This window comes from Anolis carolinensis, chromosome 3 (assembly GCF_035594765.1).
Source record: "Anolis carolinensis isolate JA03-04 chromosome 3, rAnoCar3.1.pri, whole genome shotgun sequence".
Classification (NCBI taxonomy): Eukaryota; Metazoa; Chordata; class Lepidosauria; order Squamata; family Dactyloidae; genus Anolis; species Anolis carolinensis.
Window position 1 is genome coordinate 270,921,103 of NC_085843.1, and position 19,718 is coordinate 270,940,820.

A 19,718-nucleotide genomic window follows, 5' to 3' on the forward strand; every position below is an offset into this window, starting at 1 on the left:
AGGCATGTTGGAAACTTGTCAAGTGGGGTTTATATATCTGTGGAATGTCCAGGGTGGGAGAAAGAACTCTTGTCTGTCTGAGGCAGGTGTGAATGTTTCAATTGGCATTGAGAAAAATTGCATCTTCAAGTCCTGTCTGTTTTCTGTTTTGGGGGAATCCTTTGTTGGGAGGGGTTAGCTGGCCCTGATTGATTCATGCCTGGAATTCCTCTGTTTTCTTAATAGTGTTATTTACTGTCCTGATTTTAATACTGGTAACCAGATTTTTTAAATACTAGTAAAGGTAAAGGTAAAAGTTTCCCCTGACATTAAGTCCAGTCATGTCTGACTCTGGGGGGTTGGTCTCATCTCCATTTCTAAGCCGAAGAGCCGGCGTTGTCCGTAAACACCTCCAAGGTCATGACTGCATGGAGCGCCGTTACCTTCCCGCCGGAGCGGTACCTATTGATCTACTCACATTGGCATGTTTTCGAACTGCTATGTTGGCAGAAGCTGGAGCTAACAGCGGGCGCTCACTCCGCTCCCGGGATTTGAACCTGGGACCTTTCAGTCTGCAAGTTCAGCAGCTCAGTGCTTTAACACACTTCACACATGAATGCAAATAAATGTTGTGTTTGGACTTGGGTTTCATCTCCAAGATATCTCATATCTCTGCAAATATTCCAAAATCTGAAAAATCCAGAAATCCTTCTGGTTCCAAGCGTTTCAGATGAGAGGTACTCAATCTATTACTCTTACTCTCTTGTGGTTTTAAAATCTGTTTATAGCTCTGGTAAGTTGTGATTTTTGCAGCACTAGGAACATTTTAATTGTAGATTAGATTATATTTTGTTTTGAAGGCTCTTCCTAGCTTTAACACAGTTCGCCACCGGGGCTCCCAGATATATAAACCCCACTCGACTAGTTTCCAACATACCTCATTACCTAGGGGTCTCCAAACTAAGGCCCGGGGGCCGGATGCGGCCCTCCAAGGTCATTTACCTGGCCCCCATCCTCATTTATGATATAATATTTTTATATCAGTTTTAATAATATAATATATTATATATACATATGATATTGATAAGAATATCATCATTTTATACAATATAATACAAATAATAATACCATTTATAATATTAATTATATGTTATATATTACATATAATATTACAGTATAGTGGTATAGTTCAATATAGTAATATATAATGCTAATATTGTGCTATGCTAAAAATATAATATATTGTATGTACAAACAGCTGCTCTGAGTTCCCTTCGGGATGAGAAGGGTGGGATATAAATGTAATAAATGCCCAGCTCTCTAAGCCCAGCTCTCTAAGCAGCTCCTCATAGGGCTTGTTCTCCAGACCTAAAATGATCAAAGGTCTGGAGAACAAGCCCTATGAGGAGTGGCTTAAAGAGCTGGGCATGTTTAGCCTGCAGAAGAGAAGGCTGAGGGGAGACATGATAGCCATGTACAAATACGTGAGGGGAAGTCCTAGGGAGGAGGGAGCAAGCTTGTTTTCTGCTGCCCTGCAGACTAGGACATGGAACAATGGCTTCAAACTACAGGAAAGCAGATTCCACCTGAACATCAGGAAGAACTTCCTCACTGTGAGAGCTGTTCGACAGTGGAACTCTCTCCCCGGGGCCGTGGTGGAGGCTCCTTCTTTTGAGGCTTTTAAGCAGAGGCTGGATGGCCATCTGTCCGGGGTGCTTTGAATGCGATTTCCTGCTTCTTAGCGGGGGGGGGGGGGGGGTTGGACTGGATGGCCCATGAGGTCGCTTCCAACTCTACTATTCTATGATTCTATGATTAAATAATTGTAGTAAATGAATAAATAAATAATTTTAGACTTAGGCTCACCCAGAGTCTGAAATGACTTAAAGGCACACAACAACAACAATCCTAATTAACCTGACTATCTCATTGGCCAGAAGTAGGCCCACACTTCCTATTGAAAGCCTGATAGGTTTATGTTGGTTAAAATTATTTTCATTTTTAAATATTGTGTTGTTCTTTCATTGTTATTGTTGTTGTTTTGCACTACAAATAAGATATGTGCAGTGTGCATAGGAATTTTTTCGTTGTTTTTTTTTTTCCAAATGATAATTTGGCCCCTTAACAGTCTGAAGGATAGTGGACCGGCCCTTTGCTTTAAAAGTTTGAGGACCCCTGCTCATTATCTCTGAGGATAATGAGGCGATGCAGGCGAAACGTCAGGAAAGAATGCTTCTGGAACTCATTCTTCTGGCCTTATCCAGAGTGGTGGCTACTAAAGAGGGCTGGTTGAAGGCCACCTTCTCGGGGTTCCTGGAAGCAGATTTTTCCGTCTTGCAAAAAGGAAGAGGAGGAGAAGAGAGGCGGGGGGGGGGGGGGGAGGAAAGGAGAGGGAAAGGGAAGCCTTGCAGTTCTCCTCTGGGCCACTAGGGGTACCTTTGTACCATTTTTCATCTCGGCAGCAATTTGGAGTTGAAACCTCTAATCGGGGGAAATCAAGGTTCTCGGCATTTTCCCCCTTTTCCCTTTTAGCGAGCAGTGCACCGGCGACCCGAAACAGAAGAAGAAGATTATTTCCTTTGGAAAGGAACGCTCCTTTCTCTCCCTCTGCCTCTCCAGAGACAACCTCTTTTTTTCTGCTTTGCCCCCGCCGCCGAGGGCTGCGAAATCGCACACAACTGGACATCAAGCAAAGGGGATTCATCTGGAGGGCAATTTCAAATCGAGATAAATCTATTGGATTAGTCGGATTATCTGATTGCAGCTGCAAAAGAAGTAACGTTTGATCATTTCTAGTTCTTTGCCTGATGGTGGGATTTAAATGGAGGTGGCGGCGGCTCGGTACAGATGCTTGATGCTGATGAATTCCGGATGGGATTTTTCTCCCCCTTCTGCTGCTTCTTCTGCTTCTTCTTCGTCGTCGTCTTCTTCCTTTTTTCGCAGTCTTGGGAAGAGGGCAGGAGGAAAAGAGAGAGCGAGGGGAGGAAGGGGGAGGGAGGGAGGAGGAGAGGCGAAGAGGGGGGACCGCATCTAAACCGATACAATTTGGAAGTGTCCGGAGGATGATTTAAGAACCTCGGGGTTACAGCTGCTTCAGGGAAGAAGAAGCCCGTGGATTCCCGCTTTGGAGAGGAGGAAGAGGAGGGGAAAACACCTTTGGGCAAGGGGTAAATACTTCTTCCTCCCTTTTTGGGTGTGTTATTTGTGTATAAATGCATGTAAGTCCGAAATGTCCCCATTCTGCGCGTATTATGGGCAAAAGCCAAGGAGGCATCTTGGGTGTTGTGTGTGCGCATTCGTCTCTCTCTCTGTGTGTGTTTTGAATCCCCGCTTGGGTTTTGTGTCCGAGAGGCGTCGGGTTGTGTGTCTTCTCTGTGTGCCACAACTCCCTGCTTGCTTGTGACTTGCAAAAGCGCTTCCCTCGAGGGGAGAAGCGGGGCCGAGCCGGGAGGCGAAACCTGGCTCAACTTTGCGGTCTTCCTCTCGCTTTCTCATTCCTCAACCCCCCCCCCCTCCAACTCATGCTAAGGCGTGGGAAGGACGTGCGTGGGGAGGTTGCGTGAGGCAGCAGGGAAGGCACGCAGCCCCACTCTGGCTCCTTCCCGCGCCCCAGTGGGCCTTTCTCCTTCTCTCTCTCAGCCTCTCCTTTCTTTCCTCCTTTTCCGCTTTCTGCTGGGCTGCGGCTCAACTTCGCAGGGACGGGCCATGGAGAAGGGGGCAGGGGAAGAAACCCTCCCTCCACAGCCACAGCCACCATCACGAAGGGGGGCTTCTCCCCAGCATGATCACGACGGGATCCCCACCCCCCACCCCACCCGAAGCCCGCCCTGCCTCCATCTCTGCATCCATCCACGCAGGTGGACCAGTTGTAGACAGTAGACAGGCTCGGTCTTGGCTGCAGCGTCAACCCCTCTCCTGGTCCCAAGCCTTTCAGACCAAGGGCCCCTCGCCTGGATCCCGCCACGCACCCGCCCCCAAGGGGTCATAGAATCATAGAGTTGGAAGAGACCTCATGGGCCATCCAGTCCAACCCCCTGCTAAGAAGCAGGAAATCGCATTCAAAGCACCCCCGACAGATGCTACCCAGCCTCTGCTTAAAAGCCTCCAAAGAAGGAGCCTCCACCACAGTCCGGGGCAGAGAGTTCCATTGCTGAACAGCCCTCACAGTGAGGAAGGGTCTCTGTGCTCCTTCTTTCTTTTCCTTCGCTCTTTCCTTTTAAGGACACCCTCCCTCTTTATTATCCCCCCTCCACTATTTCTAGGCTGTCCCAGGTTGGCACCCGCCATCCCTCGACTCCCCGGGCACTTCTGCTGGCACCTCGGCTTCCCATGAGATCTCAAAAAGGCAATATTCGTGTTGCTGTGAGTTTTCCGGGCTTCTTGGCTATGTTCCAGAAGCATTCTCTCCTAACGTTTCGCAACATCTAAGGCAGGCATCCTCAGAGGTTGTGGGGTCTGTTGGAAACTAGGCAAGGGAGGTTTATATATCCGTGGAATCTCCAGGGTGGGAGAAAAAAAACACCTGTCTGTGGGAGGAAACTGTGGATGTTGCAATTAATCACCTCAATTAGCATCGGAAAGTCTTGCATCTTCAAGTCCTGGCCGATTCCTGCCTGGGGAATCCTTTGTTGGGAGGTGTTAGCTGGCCCCTGGTGGCGTAATGGGGTAAACCCTTGTAACTCGAAGGTTGGGTTGCTGACCTGAAGGCTGCCAGGTTCGAATCCCACCCGGGGAGAGCGCGGAAGAGCTCCCCCTATCAGCTCCAGCTCCATGCGGGGACATGAGAGATGCCTCCCACACGGATGGTAAAAACATCAAAACATCCGGGCGTCCCCTGGGCAATCCTTGCAGACGGCCAATTCTCTGACTCCAGAAGCGACTGAAGTTGCTCCTGACATAAAAAAAAAGCTGGCCCTGATTGTTTTCTGTCTGGAATTCCTGTTTTCTGAGTGTTCTTTATTTACTGTCCTGATTTTAGAGGTTTTTTTAAAAAAAAAATACTGTTAATTAGATTTTGTTCATTTTCATGGTTTCCTCCTTTCTGTTGAAATTTTCCACATGCTTGTGGATTTCAATGGCTCCTCTGTGTAGTCTGAGCACCTGACGAACCAACCTGGACCCAGCATATTATTGGAGAACACAGAAATACTGGAGCACTTTCATAGCAACCACCATGTCAGACTACACAGAGAAACCACTGAAATCCACAAGCATGTGGAAAACTTCAACAGAGAGGAGGAAACCATGAAAATGAACAAAATCGGGCTACCAGTATTAAAAAAAACCCTCTGAAATCAGGACAGTAAATAAAGAACACTCAGAAGACCGAATAATTCCAGACAGGAAACAATGAGGGCCAGCTAACACCTCGTAACAAAGGCAGGAATCAGCTAGGATTTGAAGGTGCAAGGCTATTCAATTCTAATCAAAGTGATTAATTGCAACATTCGCCGTTTCCTCCAACATACAGGAGGTTTTTTTTCTCCCACCGTGGACTTTCCACAGATATATAAACCCCTCTTGCCTAGTTTCCAACAGACCTCACAACCTCTGAGGATGCCTGCCATAGATGTGGGCGAAATGTCAGGAGAGAATGCTTCTGGAACATGGCCATACAGCCCGAAAAACATACAACAACCCTGTGATCCCGGCCATGAAAGCCTTCGACAACACAACATCATCATTTATTTATTCAGTTGCTTAGGGAGTCAGGCGAGCGGTGTTGCGGGTGTGATTGTGGTGCTTTCAAACTAGAAGGCCTCGGCGGGAGGCAGCCCCGGGGACACGACGCGGGTCTGAAAAACAGCTCCATCTCCTTCCCCCCGCCCTCTTTAAACCTAGCCCCGCCCATCTCTGTAGCCCCGCCCCTTCATCTGCATAATCCCCTGTTCCGTCCCCCTTTCAGGTCTCATCCGGCTGGGAGGGAAGAACACGAGTGGGCGAGCGGGCTTTTCAGGCGGGCCAGAGATATTCCCCATAGTCTCGCTGTCGCTGGTGCTGCTTTCCCTCCAACACCAGAACAATTGAAGAAGTGTTGTCCAAGGCTTTCATGGCCGGAATCACTGGGTTTCTGTGAGTTTTCCGAGCTCTTTGACCATATTCTAGAAGCATTCTCTCCTGACGTTTCACCCACATCTATGGCAGGCATCCCCAGAGGGTGTGTGCTTCCTCACAGCAACTCAGTTGAAGGAGTCTTCCCGAAATCTCCTGCTCCATACGAAGGAAAGTGGGACAGAAAGAAATGCCATAGGAGGCAATGCCAACCTGGGAAAGTGCAGAAGGGATGGAGTAGAAGGGAAACATAATACAGTAGAGTCTCACTTATCCAAGCTAAACAGGCGGCAGAACCTTGGATAAGCGAATATCTTGAATAATGAGGGATTAAGGAAAAGCCTAGTAAACATCAAATTAGGTTATGGTTTTACAAATTAAGCACCAAAACATCATGTTGTACAACACATTTGACAGAAAAAGTAGTTCAATATGCAGTAATGTTATGTTGTAATTACTGTATTTACGAATTTAGCACCAAAATATTACGATATATTGAAAACATTGACTACAAAAATGCATTTGGATAATCCAGAACCTTGGATAAGCGAGTCTTGGATAAGTGAGACTCTACTGTATAGGAATGGCATTCTTCTCCTTCTTAAGAGAAATGGGCAGTAATGCAAGGGAAAAAAGGGAACAGACCAGTCCAGACATGTGATGGATAAAGCAAAATGGGGTGTTTATCCTTGTCAAAGGCTTTCATGGCTGGAATCACTGGGTTGCTGTGATTTTTCTGGGCTGTCTGTCCATGTTACAGAAACATTATCTCCTGATGTTTCACCCCCATCAATGGCAGGCATCCTCAGAGGTTGTGAGGTCTGTTGGAAACTAGGCAAGTGGGATTTATGTATAATAATAGTAATAATTGGGAAGTGTTCGACTTGTGATTTGTGATACGAAATGCAGCATATATATCTCGTTTGCTGTGTCATACTGTGTCTTTGTGTCAATAATAATAAAACTTTATTTATATCCCGCCACCATCTCCCAGAGTGGAGCCCTCCGTGGCGTAGTGGATTAAAGCCTTGTGACTTGAAGGTTGGGTTGCTGACCTGAAGGCTGCCAGGTTCAAATCCAACCCGGGGAGAGTTGGAAGCCTCCCACAAGGAAGCCTCCCACAAGGATGGTAAAAACATCAAAAATATCTGGGCGTCCCCTGGGTAACGTCCTTGCAGACGGCCAATTCTCTCACTCCAGAAGCGACTTGCAGTTTCTCAAGTCACTCCTGACACGAAAAAAAAAAATCTGCCAGAGTGACCTGAGGCGGCTCACAAAACACACAAGGTGAGACACAAAATACAAGTACAAAACAAAACATAGGCAATAAATGGTCAACAAAACATCATAAATTCAGAGTAAAAAAAGGTAAAAACAATAAAATACAGCAATTGCTGTAGATAAAACAGCAGTATTCATCCTAAAAAAGAGACTAACAGTCCTCATATTATTATAAGAGAGTCTAAACATGATCAAAGGCTTGTTGGAAAAGGCATGTCTTTAATTGTGTGTGGAAGGTTTGGAGGGTAGGGGCTAGCCTTATCTCTCGCAGGAGGGCATTTCAAAGTCGGGGGCTACCACCGAAAAGACCCTCTCTCTCGTCCCTACCATCCACACTTGAGGCAGAGGTGGGACCGAGAGAAGGGCCTCCCTGGTAGATCTTAAAGCCCGTGCCCATTCATAGAAAGAGATGCGGTCTCGAAGATAGGTTGGACCCGAAGCATATCTGTGAAATGTCCTGGGTGAGAAGTGGCCAGTTACAACATTCACACCTGCCTAAAACAGATAAGAGTTCTTTCTCCCACCCTGGACATTCCACAGATATATAAACCCCACTTGACTAGTTTCCAACAGACCTCACAACCTCTAGTATGCCTGCCATAGATGTGAGTGAAACATCAGGAAAGAATGCTTCTGGAACATGGCCATACAGCCTGTAAAACTCACAACAGCCCAGGGTGTATATCCGCTGTCCCTGAAATGCTTGGGAACAGAAGTGATGTTATATATATAACATCACATATATATATATATATATATATATATATATATATATATATATATATATACGCGCGCCATCTCCAAGGGTTTTGGAAAACATCTTGGAGATGGCATCCAAGGCTGGATCTACACTGCCATATAATCCAGATTATCAAAGCAGATAACCCACGTTATCTGCTTTGAACTCAATTATATGAGTCTACCCTGCCATGTAATCCAGTTCAAAGTGGATATTTGGGATTTGGGATGACAGTATAGGTGGGGTCCAAGTCTAAATAAGAAATTTGTTCATGCTTCATGTATACACCTTATATCAGGCATGGGCCAACTTGGGCCCTCCGGGTGTTTTGGACTTCAACTCCCACCCTTCCTAACGGCCTCAGGCCCTTTTCTTTTCCCCCTCAGCCGCTGAGGGGGAAAAGGAAAGGGCCTGTGGCTGTTAGGAAGGGTGGGAGTTGAAGTCCAAAACACCCGGAGGGCCCAAGTTGGCCCATACCTGACCCACACTGTAACATTAATGTATTAAGTCCAAAACACCTGGAGGGCCCAAGTTGGCCCATGCTTGCCTTATGCACATAGCTTGATGCTAATGCCATACAAAATTTTGAAGTAATGTTGTGCATGAAACAAATTTTATATGCACTGAACCACCAGAAAAGCAAAGGTGTCACTATCTCAGCCACCCGTATGGGCAATTTTGGAGTTGGCTTTCAGAATACCAGACAAGGGATGCTCATACTTTACCATTTGGGGCAGAAGAATGTGTAAGAAAGACACACAGCGAGAAATAAATAGGCTTCCATGAAACTAACACTTCAGTCAACAGGTAACTAATGCACCTCCAAGGAGTGTCTTAAAAGCATCAAAAGACACACAATGCCAGGTTGTGTTTTGGGGGGAGGGGATCAATATTTCTAGTTGGTTTTCCTGTGCCCTTCGCTGCCTTCAGTTTCTGACACTGGCCCGGATTTGATTTCCAAATCGTTTGGTAGAATTGAGCAGCTGATGTATGTAAATGCTAATTTCGAGTTTCCACGCAAGCCGCTGAAATTCAAAATGATGAGGCTAAAAAGTCATCTCTGATCACGACAAAGATTTCTGTGGTGCTTTAAAGGCTAATTCATTATACAACGAGCTTTCATAGACCATGAAAGCTCATTCTGTAAAGCATTTGTCTCTACAATGCCACTGGGCTCTTTGTTGTTGTTTTTTGCTGCAACAGACAACAGTGCCTTTTGGAAATCTTTCCTCATACCTCTGATCAAGGGAAATAAATGTATCTAAGGCTGTGATGCTGGCTGTATTTAAATGGCAGTAATCTCTTTTTGAATTTGGTGGAGGTCAATGCTGAATAAACATGGATAAGGTTGGACGAAAAGGCTGCAACCCTTTCAAACTTACTTGTGTGTAAGTCCTGCTATATCCCATGGCATTTAACTTCCAAAAAAAGACCTCTAGCATACATTTTTTGGGCTGCATGACTTTCTGTTTGGAAGAGATCTTGCCTGTTTGTAAACAGTATTAAATTCAGACTTTGCAACCTTAATCTTTAAGTCATCCTGGGAGGCGGGGTGAGGGAATAAACTACTGTAAATATGTTTCTCTTAAGACATTGCCACATGTGTTTGCCTTTTCAATTACTAGTATTTTCATCTTGTAAGTAGGGGAGTCCAAATGATCCTCAAAAGCAGCAGCAGTAACAACAACAACAACCTCCCTCTACTACACAACTAGATATTAGATTAGCTTGGAAATGTAAGCCTTTAATGGTGTTGGTTTTCTTTCCCTACAGGAGATTGTATTAGGATTTCGTCTTTGCTTGGCTGAAGGAAAATCAATTTTCAACAGGTTTAATTAAAATTAGTCAGATTACTTAATATTAATTGACTTTTAATTAAAGCTAGAAGTTACCTTGGAATCTGGAGAAAGGGCATTATCTCAAATCATTTTAAAGCCGCATGACCAATTAAGTTAAAATAATTTATTTATTTAAGCAGGTCGATTTTAACTGTGGCAATCTTCTTGCTTCATGGAACATCACTTTCATAAACCCCCTTTTCAGACTCCCAGCAGGCTTTTGAAAAATACCCCCCCCCCTCAAATTTTCATGTTTCAAGAATCCTATCTGTAAAATTGCAGTTACTGTCTTAACGCCACATGTCCCTATGACTACCTTCACTCTTAAATAAAGGCTCTTCATACTGGCCTTTCTGTGCTAAAAGGAAATGCTTGGCTATTGCATTCAGCAAATGTCATACAACACTGTTCTATTCAAAATAGTTTGCAAAGTTTCACATATACATCTGTCTGTTTCTCGTAAATAAACATGGATAATTTATATCAGGGAATATTTATTCATGAACAGATTGCAAACCACATTGTGAGCTTTCTGAACATCTGGTTTCTTGATTGTTGCAACTACTTGGGTCAGAAGGGTAGAAGTTGGACTTGGTTTCTGAAGATTTGGGAACCACTTGTTACTAATCTTAAAGCCAGCACTCTGAGTAGTACTTTGAATGCTGGACTAGCTTTCCAGAAGGCAGAATGTGAACAGTTTGACACCACTTTACTTGCCATGTCTCTATCCTATGGAAATACTGGGATTTGTAGTTTGTTGTGTCACCAAAGCTCTCAAAATAGCTAACATAACCATAAATCCCAGAAATCCATAGCATTGATCCATGGCAGTTACTGCTACCCTTGGTTGCTGTGCGTTTTCTGGGCTGTATGGCCATGTTCCAGAAGCGTTCTCTCCTGATGTTTCATCTGCATCTACGACAGGCATCCTCAAAGGTGGTGATGTCTGTTGGAAACTAGGTAAAGGGGTTATATATATCTGTGGAATGTCCAGGGTGGAAGAAAGAATTCTTGTTTGTTTGAGGCAAGTGTGAATGTTGCAATTGGCCACCTTGATTAGTATTGAAAAACTTTGCAGCTATAAAGCCTGGCTGCTTCCTGCCTGGGGGAACCCTTTGTTGGGAGGTTAGCTGGCCCTGATTGTTTCCTGTCTGGAAATTCCCTGTTTTCTGGGTGTTGTTCTTTATTTACTGTCCTAATTTTAGAGTTTTTTAAATACTGGTAGCCAGATTTTATTATCCTTCTGCAGTGTAGATACAGCCTAGAACTCTGGAAAATGATATATTTTGAATGGAAGAACAATGCAATCCCATCAAAATTTGCTTTTTCCATAACCATTCTTAGATGAATTAGTTGCACTTTAATGTAGGGGTGGGGAACCTTTGTGTCTTTGGATTATGTAACTACAATTCCCATAGTCTCTTGTCATTAGCCATATTGATTGAAGCTTGCAAGAAATGATGTCCACAATGACTTCCAAGATTCGTGGTCATGAACTTCCTTGCTGAGAGCCATGGCTTTCTTGTTTGGATCAATCTACCTGTTCTGTGGTCTTCCTTGTAATACCTGCCTTCCACTTTACTGTGCATTGGCACCTTTTGTAGTGAGTCTTGCCATTTCATGAGCTGTTCGAAGCACAACAGCCTCCGTTTAATCATCTTGGATTTTAGTGATTATTCAGGCTTGATTTGATGTGAGGCCCATTCATTTACCTTTTTAGCAGTTCATGGTGTCCATTGACTTCTCTTCCAGCACTACATTTCAAATGTGTTTATTTTTTGTCAATTTTCTTCATTGTTTAGCTTTCACGCCTATACATAGAAATCAAAAATACTGTGGCTTGTGACCTTAGTTCGGTTTTAGTATTGAATGATCTATCTTTATATTTGTGGATCTCACTTAGTTTTTTCATAGCTACATCACAGTGGAAATCAAGAAGAACTGCCAGGATCTGTGTTACTTTAAAATGGTCAGGCAACAGAGGAGAGCAGCTATGCTAGGAAAAAAAGGATGCTGAAACCTTTCACAATCAAACCTTTCACACCCCTATCTTCTAATGGGTGCTTTGGCATGTTATACCAGCAAAATTTCCAATAAACACATAGACATGTTTTACCAGCAAACACATTTCCAAAAAACACATCTGTCGCTTAAAGTGAATGCAGGGTAGACAATTTGCAAGGTATGATTTATAGACAGGAGAGTGGAATTTTGCTACGCATGCCAATTGTCCTCTGCAAATGGTCAGACATTTTAAAAGCCTTCAGAATATTCCAGATGCCAGTTTCCCTTCAGAAAGCAGGATCTGACTATTTCCTGTATCTACAAGGGAGTTACAAGGCAGAAATAGGATGCAGTAAAAAGGTTGAGCATACACTCATTCCTTGTCAAAAGGGAAATATAGAATTGAGGGTCCAGTGACTGCATTTAGGTATCTAGTAACTAAAGACATGTTCCTCTCTCATGGCTGCTTTAAAAGAGAGAGGAAGAGGGAGGTAGGCTATTTGGGATCTCAAAAGGAATTAAAGCCTGTTCTCATTACAAGAAGCCATTGTTTAAAATTGCCTTTAAGCAGGTATGGTTTTCTTCAATTATAGCTTTGGTTTTCAAATGTTCAGACAGGTTTTTGTCAGCTCAATATCTTAAGCATTTAAGCTAAAATTCCTCTTAATCCGAAAACTTAAACTATGGAACAACATCAAGAATAAAAATTAGGTCTCTGCCTTAAGAAGTTGGCAATCTGAACTGGAAGGTCTTTGCTACTTCTGCTTTTCTTTAGTGCAAGTTAGGTCCTCGTCACTTCTGATGAAGGCACCTCAGTTACTACCCCATGAAATGTTTTTTTTCCCTTATTTTCTTGCTTGTCCACACAAAACATATTAGCCATTTGTGGCCTGGAGAAAACACCTTGGAAAATGCCCCAGTCTGCTGAATGCAGATCAGATTGCCAACTGTGGCAGCCAACTAAATGGCTATTAGAAACCTGCCCAGAATGTATCTACAGTTATTGTGAGCCACTGTGTTTTGAGAATGAACCAACTTTATAGTTGAGAGGTTCATTTATCCCTCACTGCTATTTAGTACACAGTCAACATCAACAGGGAATTTGATTTCTTGGCAGGGAAGAAATGAATTGCACAGAAACATTGATATGGCAAGTTTGCAATAGAGAAAGAGGAAATAAATTCTGAACTTTACTTAAAGAACATACAGGGGATATACTTATGCATATTTGCAAGCCAATTCTCTCACGCCAGAAGTGACGTGCAGTTTTTCAAGTTGCTCCTGACACAAAAAGTCATAAAAATACAAAATACTAATTAAATTCAAACAGTTTTCTCATATACAGTGTTCTCTCACTACTTTGTGGTTCACTTTTCGTGGATTCGCTGTTTCGCAGTTTTTCAATAAACTCTAAAAGACTATTATAAATCATAAATTACAATTTACAGCCTAAAGAAGGGAGGAAGGAGAACCCAAAGGGAGAGAAAAGGAGCCCAAGCGGCAACGAGAGGAGAAGGAGGCGATTGGTTGATAAAGACTTAAAATAGTGTATAACTACTAAAATAATGTCTAAATATTAAAATAAATATAGCGTCCCTACTTTGTGGATTTTCAGTTATTGTGGGTGGTCCTGGAACCTAACCCCTGTGATAAGTGAGGGAACACTGTAGAGATAATATACATATGGACACATATCACAACATATGTGACCAGGATAATGGTTATATTATCCATACCCTGCAATTATGGAATTCTTAGTAAATTAAACACTTTCTGCATATTGTGCCACAGCAGGCACCATCTTAGAAGAGACATTATCTGGCTGTGTTAAAGAATGAAACAGATGCCTCCTTTAAGATGTTACTTTTTCTCTCTCTCCTAAATGTGCAAAGGGATCTTGTATCACAACCCTAAACCAACTGAGAGAAAAAATTGGTTGCATATGCCTTCATAGACTTAGGTCTATATCATCAGGTGCAAATGATGAAGCAGACTTAAATCTATCAAAGCTTTTGTTACCAGTATCTTTCTTACAGTTAGTCTCAAAGGTATTACAAGATCCCTTACCACTGAGTCCCCAGGTGTTTTGGCCTACAACTCCCAGAAATCCCAGTCAGTTTACCAGCTGTTAGGATTTCTGGGAGTTGAAGGTCAAAACATCTGGGGACCTACAGGTTGAGAACCACTGGTTTGTAGATCTTCAATCATTTTGGTTGCCTTTCCTTGGGCATTTTCTAGCATGTCAATACCCTTGAATTGTGGTGACCAGACCTAAAACCAGTATTCTGGGTGACATCTAACCAATCCAGACTAGAGTGGTACTATGACTTCATTCTAGACACTACACTTCTACTGATGCACCCTGAAATCACATTGGCCTTTTCAGCTGCTGCATCTGGTAGATCTTTTCATAATCTTGTGATATTGGTGATGCAGTCTTACAACATTTTCCTGGGTGTGCTGGACTCAGTGGGACCAATGTTTGAATTGACATATGGAGGGTAGCCCTGACAGATAATATCTACAAAGGTTTGAACAGTTATTAATGAATGTATGGATTGATTTAGTCTGGAAAATATCACACCTTATGTAAAATGAAACTGTCTGGGCACTATGTCTGCTTGCTTTAGATAAAAGGTGGTCCAATATTCTCAAAAATGAGAGAGACATATGCCTTCCAGATGTTTTGGAATTCTAGACAACCTCTGGAAGATTCAGGGCCATTTGAAAGTGCTATGCTATTTGACAACCATTATGGATAGAGGTTTTTTTTGGTCAGGAGTGTCTTGAGAAACTGCAGGTCGCTTATGGTGTGAGAATTGGCCATCTGCAAGGATCTTGCCCAGAGGACGCCCAGATGTTTTGATGTTTTACCATCCTGTGGGAGGCATCTCTCATGTCCCGCATGGAGCTGCAGCTGATAAAGATAGCTCATACACACTCTCCCTGGATTGGATCAAAACCGGCAACCTTCAGATCAGCAACCCAGCCTTCAAATTGAAGGTGGATACGGTTTTGAGTATTGGATTAGGGCTCTAATCAGGGTTCGAATCTCTGTACAGACATTGAAAGCTACTGGTGACCTTGGACAAGTCAAATTTTCTCAGCCTATGAGAAAAGCAACAGCAAACCAGCTCTGAATGACTCCTGCTAAGAAAACTCTGAAAGGGTTGCTATAAGTCAGAGTTGACCTGAAGTCACATAACAACAAAATGAATACTAATCACTGTGAAAAAAATGTTGTGAAATAGGCTGTTGCCTTTCATCGCTTATAGACTTCACAAGCCATTTAATCTTAGCGCTTCAGTGAACTGTTCCATCCCAGTCCATTCCATATTTTTCACACAAGTGTTTTCTGAGAGGTATGAACACTAGAAAAGAGCTCATCCTTAAACTGGACTCCTAAGTCATGATCCAATGAGCCAAGTTGTGTAATCTTCATGAAAAGGAATGGGAATTTGGTGATGGCTCTGCCTGACTCCTTTTGCGCTGTACTTGACAAAATAGATCAGCTCTGGAATAAATTGGAACATCTAAATCCATAATAAAAGTGAAAACCTGTATGTGTGTATGTGGCACAGGTGTCCGCTCACACAGACAGCCTCCGCCCTCCACAAACAGGCTACACTTCCCACTCCTGAAAAGCTAGCAAGTCACTCCTTTGCACTGACATTGCGCTTACAGCGAGCACCTTGAACATGTAGCACAACCCCTGCCAATGTCCTCCCCAAACACTACAAACCACCACCCAAGGAAGGCTTTCATTTGGGGACCATTTCATCCTACATTTTGCTTTTTCTTCCACCACAGGCAGGCATCCCAGGGTTCTCAATTGCTGTGAAATTTGCATGGCCCCGCCTACTGCCCTTGCACCACAGGCAGGCATCCCAGGGTTCTCCATTGCTGTGGAATTTGCATGACCCTGCCTACTACCCTTCCCTTTCCAATCTGTCTGTATAACATCAAAATTGAGCTGCAACTAAACTTACTGGATGAGTTTGGGAGATTAAAGTTGTAGTTTACCCTACATCAAGTCAGACCATTGTGACTCCTACTGGGGAATTTATAGCAGTTGTACTTCACCTACACCCAGAATGCTATGAACCCAAACAATGATGGCTCTGGGCCAAATTTGACATGCATACCTGATATGCCCAGATTTGAAGACTGGTGGGTTTGGAGGGGAATTGGCCTGGACATTTGGAAGTAGTAGGTACTAGGATTTATAGTTCACCTGCAATTAATGAACCCCACTGATGATGGACCAGGACTAAACTTGCCACACAGAGCCCCCATAACCAATACAACGTATTGGACAAGTTGCGGGAAAAGCCTCCATAACCAATACAATGTATTGCACAAGTTGGGGGGAAAGGGAGTTATAGTTCAGCTGCATTTGGCTCTGGGAGTTGTAGTTCACCCTTATCCAGACAGCACTGAACCGAGCCAATGACGGATCTCAACCAAACTTGGCACACTGCCTCATCGTAGCCAACTATACAGGCAGGGAATCAGGGTGATTGACCTTTGCTCTGTGAGTTGTGGTTCACCCTTATACAGACAGCACTGAACCCAGACAACTTCAGATCTGGACTAAACTTGGCACACAAGTTTCTCAAATGACCCGGGCACCGCCGGGTCCCCAAGCTAGTGTTTAATATTATTCCCAGAAAGCATATGCAGAAACTGGCAGGGGGAGGAAGTTAAAATTTGGGGACGATTGTATTAAGTGTACTTGGCTGAAGACCTCTGCTTGGAATGCATCAGTAAAACAAAGAGGTCTATCCAAAGACATCTTTCAAAAGAAAGAGAACAAGGAGGTCAGGCTGAAGCTAGCTACAGAGACACATTCCCTGTCATTCTGGTACAGTGACAGTATTTTGATAATTTTAGATTCAGTATTTCAGACAAGCTAGGGAGGAGACTCCCTGGGATGCCTTTGGGGATTATTTGATTGGAGGTCAATGAAATAGCTTGACGGGGTTGATTTGAGAGACTGAAGTAGAGCAGGAGGTTGAGAACCTGACATGGATGTAGATGGTGCTTCGGGATGATGGTGCTAATTTTGTGTAGCCTTATTTGCATATTCCATAACTACTGATTTGCCAGCAGGCAACAGCAGAGGCAAATGCAATCTTAGACCTGAGTCTAAGAGGGAAGGGAGGGAAGGGAGAGGGGAGGAATACAGATAAACAACCAGGCAGGCAAGAGCGGATGCAGGCTTATAATTATTTTAAAGAGCTACTATTTCCTTCATTAGGCAACAATGCACTTTTGCTTTTAATAATCCACAGCCCATTTATTGCAATTGTCCAACTTCATTAGAATAATTTGTTAGATGCCCTATTGATTGTGTTTTGTTGGACACATAAAAGCAGAACTCTTTTAATACTCAATAAAAGGGAGGATCAGCATGGTGTGGTGAGTCACTGAAATGGCAGCAATAGATAATCATGGATTCATTAGAAAAATGCTATGGGTGAAGATCCTTTTTTTAAAAAAGGTTGGGGGAGAGCTACGCAGCACAAATACAGTTTAATCTTTTCTGGTAAACAGCCTCATGTTTCATTATTCAATGCTTTAACAATTCATAGCATCATCTAGAAATGTAACAGTTTACGCTCAAGGAAAATATAGTAATAAAAGGAAAAGGATTAGATAGTGAAATACTGGTGGTTGTTATGGTTTTGTATAGCATTAAATCAAATCAAAATGCTGCCATTCTTGTAGCAATGTGATTAGGAAAAAAAGAGTAACACTGGTTTCTTTTTTATAAGAAGAAGAAAAATGTACAGTTTAAGTAGGATTCTCTGGCAGTTTCACTTAAAGATGGAAAATAAGTTTATAGAGATCGGGATAAGGAGATCTGAATGGGTAAGTAGGCTTACGCTGGTGTAAATAGGCTTGCTGACTTTCTCATTCATTTCTGGATTCAGGGCATAAATCAGACGTGTCTCTAAATAAGTCTTCATGACACCAGCCTCAAACATCCTAACAGGGAATATGTTAATCAAGGGCAAATGTGCCCTCGAGCTACCCTGGATCCAGCATGTACTTGCTGTCCCATCCCCTTGTCCGGTTGTCACAATCATCACTCCTTGCTGACCATGCAGTTCACTGAGAGTACATGACCATCTCCCATCATATCTGCTGAGATCATAACAGGGCTAGGAGGGGACCAGCAAATGCAACCATGATAGACAATTGCTAACAGGAATCTCCATGGCGGTGATGAGCAGTCATGGAGATTCCTGTACAATCCATGTCTCCTTTACTGTGCTGATCAGTGAATGGAAAGAGTATGTTCGATGTTTTTCTAGTTTTAATGGTTTAATCTACAATTATATGTGTTGGATTTAGATATGTGATATATTTTTATACATATGTCAGGCATTGGATTTTGCCATTTATTATGCTGTAAACTGCTTTGAGTCCCCCCAGGGGTGAGAAAAGCGGTATAGAAATTCAGTTAATAATAATTCAGTTAATAATGGTGGCAATGTGCACATGGACAACCAATCAGGCCAATACAGCTGTTTGGAGGGCCACAAAACCCATGTATATTCCAGAGATTCCTGCATATGCCAGGGTATTCCACAAGTTTGCTTAGTTAGGTTGAAAGGGCTGGAGCTTGGGAAAATAAAAAATTATCAGCAAAATAAGCCTCCGGTGGCCTAGGGGATAAAAGCCTTGTGACTGGAAGGTTGGGTTGCTGACCTGAAGGCTGCCAGGTTCGAATCCCACCCGGGGAGAGCGTGGATGAGCTCCCTCTATCAACTCCAGCTCCATGCGGGGACATGAGAGAAGCCCCCCACAAGGATGGTAAAACATCAAAAACATCTGGGCATTTCCTGGGCAACGTCCTTGCAGATGGCCAATTCTCTCACTCCAGAAGCAACTCTGGTTGCTCCTGACACACAAAATCAGCAAAATAAAGTTTAGACAAATGTGCTGTGAAGCAGCAGGGCATGAGAGAAATAAAAATTAGGAGAAAGTCCAGAAAGGGGCTTGATGACTTACAAGCCAGAAGGAGGGAAGGTTGAAGAGACTGGGACTAAGGGGGCCTTGCTGTGGAAAAATACCAGCTGAAAACAGAGGGCTCTGTCATGAACCCCTCTGAACCTTCCAAAGGATAACTTCAGAGGAATCCATGCCAGGATGGAAATTTACAACAGGCTGTTAAGTAGGGGCATCTGGTGTAATAAAGGCTGAAAAAAGAGCTAGAGACATAACAATTGAATGTGATAGTGTTGGGTTTTGATGTAGATAGATTGGGAACTTACTGTAGAGACCTGGGAAAATGTGTGCATAAAGCTCAGAAGTAACTTTTTCTCCAACCTGTAATGATCTGGAATAAAGACATCTGTTTCAAGGAGCCCCCACTGGTGCAATGGGTTAAACCCTTGTGCTGGCAAGACTACTGACTGATAGGAGAGAGCAGGCGAGCTCCCACTGTCAGCTCCAGCTCCCCATGCAGGGACATGAGAGAAGCCTCCCACATCAAACATCCAGGCATTCCCTGGGCAACATCCTTGCAGATGGCCAATTGTCTCACACCAGAAGCGACTTGCAGTTTCTCAAGACTCTCCTGACACACACACACACACACACACACACATTCTGTTTCAAGCCTTGGCTGTGAGTGGGTTTCATCCTAGGAATCTGCAGCCAGGACAAGCTCAGCAGGAAGGGGTTGAGAGAGAGGATGAATGCAAGCTACTGAGAAAGCAGGCACAAAAGAAGAAAAAGTTCACTGAATTTTGCACATGCTCTAAAAGTTCTGACTATAAAACTGAACTGCACATCAATTCAGTGTGACACTTTTC

The 19,718-nt window shown here is 43.4% G+C and overlaps 1 protein-coding gene across 8 annotated transcripts in view; it reads left to right on the forward strand.

Annotated features, from left to right (window-relative positions):
* Positions 1–19,718, forward strand: part of nlgn1 (neuroligin 1) — an 816,109-nt gene that overhangs the window by 169,398 nt on the left and 626,993 nt on the right. For 7 of the 8 annotated variants that reach the window (XM_003218122.4, XM_003218123.4, XM_062977523.1 and 4 more), the window contains exon 1: positions 2,593–3,146. The exons of the other annotated variant lie outside the window; for it this stretch is intronic. The gene's annotated coding sequence lies outside the window, so the exon portion shown is untranslated. Of the gene's footprint in view, positions 1–2,592; positions 3,147–19,718 lie in introns of those variants that run through there. 8 annotated transcript variants of the gene reach the window in all.